The sequence below is a fragment of the Ahaetulla prasina genome, chromosome 1, assembly GCF_028640845.1.
Source record: "Ahaetulla prasina isolate Xishuangbanna chromosome 1, ASM2864084v1, whole genome shotgun sequence".
In the NCBI taxonomy this organism is placed as follows: Eukaryota; Metazoa; Chordata; class Lepidosauria; order Squamata; family Colubridae; genus Ahaetulla; species Ahaetulla prasina.
The window spans coordinates 231,314,471-231,321,423 of record NC_080539.1 but is presented as its reverse complement, the minus strand read 5'-3'; the positions used below and the strand labels follow the sequence as shown (position 1 = coordinate 231,321,423).

The 6,953-nt window shown below is 38.3% G+C and overlaps 1 pseudogene; it reads left to right on the top strand.

Annotated features, from left to right (window-relative positions):
• The first annotated feature begins 4,025 nt into the window (after positions 1-4,025).
• LOC131201841 (geminin-like) lies at positions 4,026-4,764 on the top strand (annotated as a pseudogene).
• Positions 4,765-6,953: the final 2,189 nt, after the last annotated feature.

The following is a 6,953-nucleotide window of genomic DNA, read 5'->3' as shown; positions in this document are numbered from 1 at the left end:
TTGCAGTCCAAGGGACTCGCAGGAGTCTTCTCCAGCATCATAGTTCAAAGGCCTTAATTCTTTGGCGCTCAGCCTTTCTTATGGTCCAACTTTCACAGCCATACATTGCAACTGGGAAAACCATAGCCTTGATTATACGCACTTTTGTTGACAGGTTGATGCCTCTGCTTTTTAGTAAGCTATCTAGATTTGCCATTGCTTTCCTCCCAAGGATCAAGCGTCTTTTAATTTCTTGTCTGCAGTCCCCATCTGTGGTGATCTTGGAGCCCAGGAAAATAAAATCTGTCACTACATAAGATGGCAATCTGCTAAAGGTAATGTTTTGACATAGTGTGTGTGTGTGTGTGTGTGTGTGTATAGTAACCTGTATTCCATAGACACCATGTATGATTCATATGAAAATAAGATAAATAATCTCTCTCTTTCTCTCTTTCTCTTTTTCTTTCTCTATATATCTATATATCTATCTACACACACAACAACAACAGCAACATTATCTACCTTCTGGGCAGTATACGGGTCATGACACTCACACACACACCTTGTTAATGGGTTTTTAGAGGGGGGGTTGTATTGTTTTATTTTTTCATTTCATTCCTTGCTATAAGCTGCCATGAATATGTTTAGAGTGTGGTGGGATAATTAATCAATTTCAGAGAGGCTTTTGCATCAGATAATCCAAAGAAAAAAACAAAGACATCATGACATAGCAAACTTGCTGAAGGTATTCCTCTAGATCAGGGGTGTCCAAACTTGGTCCCTTTAAGACTTTTGGACTTCAACTCCCAGAGTCCCTCAGCCAGCAAAGCTGGCTGAGGAACTCTGGGAGTTGAAGTCCAAAAGTCTTAAAGGGACCAAGTTTGGACACCCCTGCTCTAGATCCATTCATTAGTTGAATGAGAACCTGAAAATGCAATCTATATGCCCCCTTGAAATCCATACTGGGGAAAAAATATAAATTAAAGAAAATTTAAAAATGCATTTATCTAGTGAAAAATTACCTATATGGATCTCCTTCTCCTTTGTGAACATATATGCAACATACCGGTATTCATTACAATAGGAACTAAGGACTTGCAAAGTTTTTTAAGGTCTTTCACGGTTGTAAGCACATCGCCATGCTGAATCAGGTGTGTGGACACATTTTAATACAGCAAATACAATTAGGTTGTTGACAGATTTTCTACTGCTTTGGGATTTTCAGAAAGAACATAGAAAGTTGTAACCACTTCTATACATGGATGAGTTGAAGGGGAGGGGGGAATTGAGTCTTGCAATGATTTCTCTGACATTGAAATACCTAGTTAGCCAATGAGCTTTTCATGTCAATGTACTCTGTGCCTATCAAAGCAATTTTAGGTGCAAGGGTGATAGGGTAACAAGTTTCACTTATGTTCTTGGCTCTCGACATCTTTAATGCATCTAGCCACAAACCTTAAACTTAGTGCTCTCTCCCTCTCCCTCCCTCTCTCTCTCTCTCTAATGCAGTGTTAAATATCTTTGCTGGTTCAACTAATGCAACTTTTAGCATTCTGAATCTGGAATCAAGGCTGATCAATGCAGTGTGCCCATTGGGGGCAATCTGTAAAGATTGCAAGATTGGACAATACAAGCTTTACTGCTTCTAAGAATGGCATGTCTGTGAGACTACAAATATTGCTTTTTCTGCACTATTAGCTTTTTGGTGGCCTTCCCATCAGTTATCCCAGTAAAGCTGATTATGAGAATTGGCACCTTTGAAAGCTAAGCAGAAGAGTAATACATGGAAAATAGTTAACAATGTATTGCAGTGAAACCCTTCAAGAGATCCAATTGAGACTTGGTAAGATTAATATCTATTACAGCATCTACTATCTACAGTACATCTATCTCATTCTGTCAAAAAACAAAACGGCTGCAGGCGTTTTGATGTTAACCAACTTTTTTGCAATTGAATCTCAAATCATGAAGTGGCTTGCCTGAGATTCTTGAATAAGTGAAATTACATCATGCTCTCTTCAAGGCTCATATCTCCAAGTCAAATCAAATCAAGGTTGATTCACACCAGTTGAATCTGTATATCAGAGCTAACTTTGGGTTCCTTTATTCAACAAAGCATTATTCAAAATCCAACTCAGAAGGCAACAGCAAACATATTGTTGCCTAGAAAACTATATGGACATAGCTAAAATGCTCAGACAAGCTTTGGTATATGATGATTTCCAATTCAACAGCATCTTCAAAACATGACAACTCAAGCACAATATATAATAGGTAATGTAATCACACAAATGCTGCAATTACATCCTTGTGTTAGGATGTCTGACACAAATACAGCAACTGCAGGATGTGTGTGATTACATCCTCACATAAAAGATGACATTTGTTCACCTCCTCACAAACACCCATATTCTAGTAATTGGAGAAGAACGTCAAACTTTCACAAGTAATTCTTGTGATGATGAGCTAGACCAAAGTCATAAAAAACAATTCTGGTTACTCATGGTGATTTAGTGAAAGAGGAGTTCCTTGGTTTTGGGGAATATAAACAATTGGAACATGGATCAAATGAAGAAAAGGAAATAGAAAGAAAAACTACAAATTGCCAAGGAATAAAAAAAACACCACACAAACTTGAATGTTTTAGGAGGAATGTTTTAAATGGACTGGATTAGTCATTCTAAGTAGTTTGTTACATGACATACTATTCAGGAGATGGTAATGATAAACAATAAAGAATGGGGTAGGAATAATGCTGAAAAAAAGAAATCGCTTTTGATGCAAATAAAATAAGATCTAGACAGATGCTGTAGAATTCCTTTCTGTATTTGGGATATAATTTAGAGGAATTCAACTCTAAGGTTGATTTAAATTTTGGGAGGCCTTCCATCATATTATTTAAATAAATAATGTGAATAAATTGAATAAATCCTGTGAGAACATCATTGCTCAAATTATAATTACCCATTGAGAAAGGGGGACCTTATTGTTAAAGATGTATATATTCTACTTGGATATATATTGCCAATATTTGAAAATTATCAAGAAATTGGGCATGGGAGTTGGCTAAGTAAATTAACATATAATACTGGAAAGAAAAATCTACACTTGATTGCCAGATATCAATTGTTATGTGTTGTCAGTCAGTATCTGACTTTCTTTAAGAAATGGTTAAACATGATCAAATTGGAAGGGGAGCAAATTGGCCACAGATAAGAGTCAATGGAATTCAAGATGGACTGGACTTAGATCTCTTGTGGTTACAAGGGAACTTGAGACTGATGACACATTTGACCCCTCCCTCGGGCTCAACCTGATCATCTCCTACATCCAGGAGAAGTAGATAAATAATCGCAGTGTAGAGCGAGGGCTAAGTCAGCTGTAACAACAGAACTCGGACTGATGCAGTAGACCCGTGAGCTGGAAAAAGTGTGGCAAAATAGGAAACCGCTGGAGATAGCTGGAAGGTGACAGAAGCAGAAGGCCTTACAGGTATCAGGGCCAGGAAAAAGGAGGCAAGGAATCATGCTGCAGCTTCAATGATACTAGCAGAAATGAGGCCTGAGAATAGGAGTAGGGGCTCTGCAGGCTGGCAGAGAGCAGCAAGGCAAAAAGACACTAGATTCAAGGTTGACTCAGCCTTCCATCCTTCCGAGGTGGGTAAAATGAGGACCCAGGTTGTTGGGGGGCAATAGGCTGACTCTGTAAACTGCTTAGAGAGGGCTGCAAAGCACTGAAAGTGATATATAAGTCTAAATGCTATTGCTATTTTGGTCTTCCAGAAGAGTCTGATGAAGCCACCAAGCTTTTTGCCTGGTTCTAATTCCCCAACAGCCTTCAGGAGCCATTCTCCATAGGCTGCTCTCTCAGTGGAACACTAGTAGAAGTCTAGAAGTAAGAGGGAAGAATAGATGACAAGATCAAAGTGATTTTTTTCAGAACTAGCTATCATGATGTTCAAGCAAAAATGGGTGGGGAGGGGTTGGTGTGTGAGTCGGCTCTCAGGGACCCCTTTAATCCAATGATTTGGCTTTAAAAACAGAAACATGAATTCTAAAATGAAACGGCAATCAAACACTGAAAAGCATCCCATGGTGAAGTGGGTTTCCGCAAGTAATACAAACAGCGCATCACAGAGACAGGCCCTTAAGATGATATTGTGATCTATTAAAGGTTGTCTCGTGGGAGGAGCAAGGGAGCAGGATAAGTGACCACCTTATCTCAAAAGTATCCCAACTTGAGGCTGCTGATAAAGTAGAACACAGAAACATAAAAAAAGCAATCCATCTGATCTTAAAGCAAAGACAATCCTTCGTTCCAGGAAGTGGCAGAAGAGAGGAAGAAAGTCCTGTGTGGCATGTGGCAAGGAAATGAAAAGTCACATCAAGAAATCAAATTAAAAGATAGTGAAATTGCTCATCTAAAAGAAGGAACTGAAGAACTGGCAGAACTAGCTGGCCAGGCACATTATACAGCAAATATGATGGAGCAAATAACTGGATGAGGACCAGAAAGCCTTTTGAAAAAATTAGAGCTGGAGAGGAAATTGCATATGAAGAAAACAATTTTGTTGAGGAGGAGTTAGATGGTGAATCAGAAGAGGAATATTCAGAATTCTCTAATAGTTCTACAGAGACAGTTGCAGATGTGCTTATTACTGAGAAAATAAAATCTGAACGCATTATGCCTCCAAAGGAGGGAGGAGATGGAGTGGCAGAAAATCTCCTGAAAACTACACATTTGTCTGAGATTTGGAGGATGGGATCTCATTACCAAGTGTCTTGACCAAAAATGTCAACAAATAGAGGGAAGTAATAAGAAAAGAATGACAGGTATGTTTCAGAAAACCAGAAAAATCACCAAACAAAATTCAAAATTAAAATTTACAACTAAGGTAGGAAAAATTGAAAAGATGATTATGTTTGTATCACTTTATTTAGTGATAAGAGATGGAATATGGGAAAAACAGATAAATGCTTGTAACTTTAGAGTTACTAAATGTGTTTCTATTTGTAATGAAGGTTGAGAGTCACTTAGTTCTTTTCTCTTTATAATATTCTTATTTCTTTCTTTTTTCTTTCTTTCTTTCTTTTTCCCTGCACTATTTTACTCCTTCTCTCTATTTTTTCTTTAAGTTTAGTTGGTATTAGATTTTATTATTACAATCAAAGTTCTTAATAAAGATATATACAAAATATATACAAAGGAAACAAGTCTACTAGAAAGTACGGTAATATATGAAAATCAGAAAAGCAGATGGCAAATGAGAAAATATCAGGTGCAGATGAAATATCTAAACTATTTAAAGATATAGGAGAAGAGACAGTTAAAACGCTAATGTCAACAAATATGTGGCCTAGAGGATATGAAGATCAATGTTTATAGCTACGCATATGAAGACAGAAGATCCAGAAGATCCAAGACAGAAGATTGTGCAAATTACCAAACCATACCGAACCATGTAAATATACTGAACAATACTAATTCAACAAAGAATCTTTTAAGTTGTTCCACATAAGAACAGAGACCTACATGGAAAGAGGAACGCCAAATGAATGCACATGTTTCAGAAAAGGGAGGTAAAATGTGAAATCAAATAGCTACTATAAGAAGCATGAGCAGCAGGTTTACATTTGCTTTACTGCCTATAGCAATAGATGGAATATATTCAGGTAACTGGAAGTGCCAGAACAGCTTATTATTCTAAAAAAAAATTCCTGTGAATGAGAAACAATTGTAAAACTAAACATGGAGAAACAGAATGGCTCATAGTAGGAATGAAACCACATTATGCATATTCATCTTATATTTGTTTAATGGAGGGAAATTTTACTGCCCAGAGTCACTGGGAGTTGAGCAGCAATGTAAATTTAATAAATAAATACACTTTGTTATAAGACTGGATGAATTTAGCAGACTTCACCCCCACAAATTCCATTACGATTTCTAAACAAAGTTAACACAGGATTTCTATACCAATATTGTGGCATGTCTGCTATAATGTCTTCTGTGAGGAAGGGAGGCAGGAAAAGATATTGTCAGCAACGGAAGGGGGGAGGGGGGAAATAAAGACCAGCTATTGAACTGTAAAGCTGTGAGGCCTTCAGAAAGCTGAGATACCAGGCTCTTCCCACATAATTCAAGCTAACTAAGCCCCCTTTTGATATTTTTGAGTGAGGAGTCCTTAGAGCTCTCTGAGTTTCATTTCTGCCAGCAACCAGCCATGGAGACCACTAGGAAGAAAAGCAGGAGAATCCATGTTGGAACAACAATAACAACAACAGAGTTGGAAGGGACCTTGGAGGCCTTCTAGTCCAACCCCCTGCCCAGGCAGGAAAGCCTACTCCATCTCAGTCAGATGGTTATCCAACATTTTCTTAAAAATTTCCAGTGTTGGAGCATTCACAACTTCTGCAGGCAAGTCGTTCCACTTATTAATTGTTCTAACTGTAAGGAAATTTCTCCTTAGTTCTAAGTTGCTTCTTTCCTTGATCAGTTTCCACCCATTGCTTCTTGTTCTACCCTCAGGTGCTTTGGAGAACAACCCGACTCCCTCTTCTTTGTGGCAGCCCCTGAGATATTGGAACACTGCTATCATGTCTCCCCTAGTGCTTCTTTTCATTAAACTAGACATACCCAGTTCCTGCAATCGTCCTTCATATGTTTCAGCCTCCAGTCCCCTAATCATCTTTGTTGCTCTTCTCTGCACTCTTTCTAGAGTCTCAGCATCTTTTTTACATCGTGGCGACCAAAACTGAATGCAGTATTCCAAGTGTGGTCTTGATTCTATCCCTCTGTTTATGCAGCCCAGAACTGTGTTGGCTTTTTTTAGCAGCTGCTGCACACTGCTAGCTCATATCTAAATGGTTGTCCACTAGGACTCCAAGATCCCTCTCACAGGTACTACTATTGAGCAAGGTACCACATATACGGTTCCTGTGTATTTTGTTTTTCTGGCCTGAATGTAGAACCTT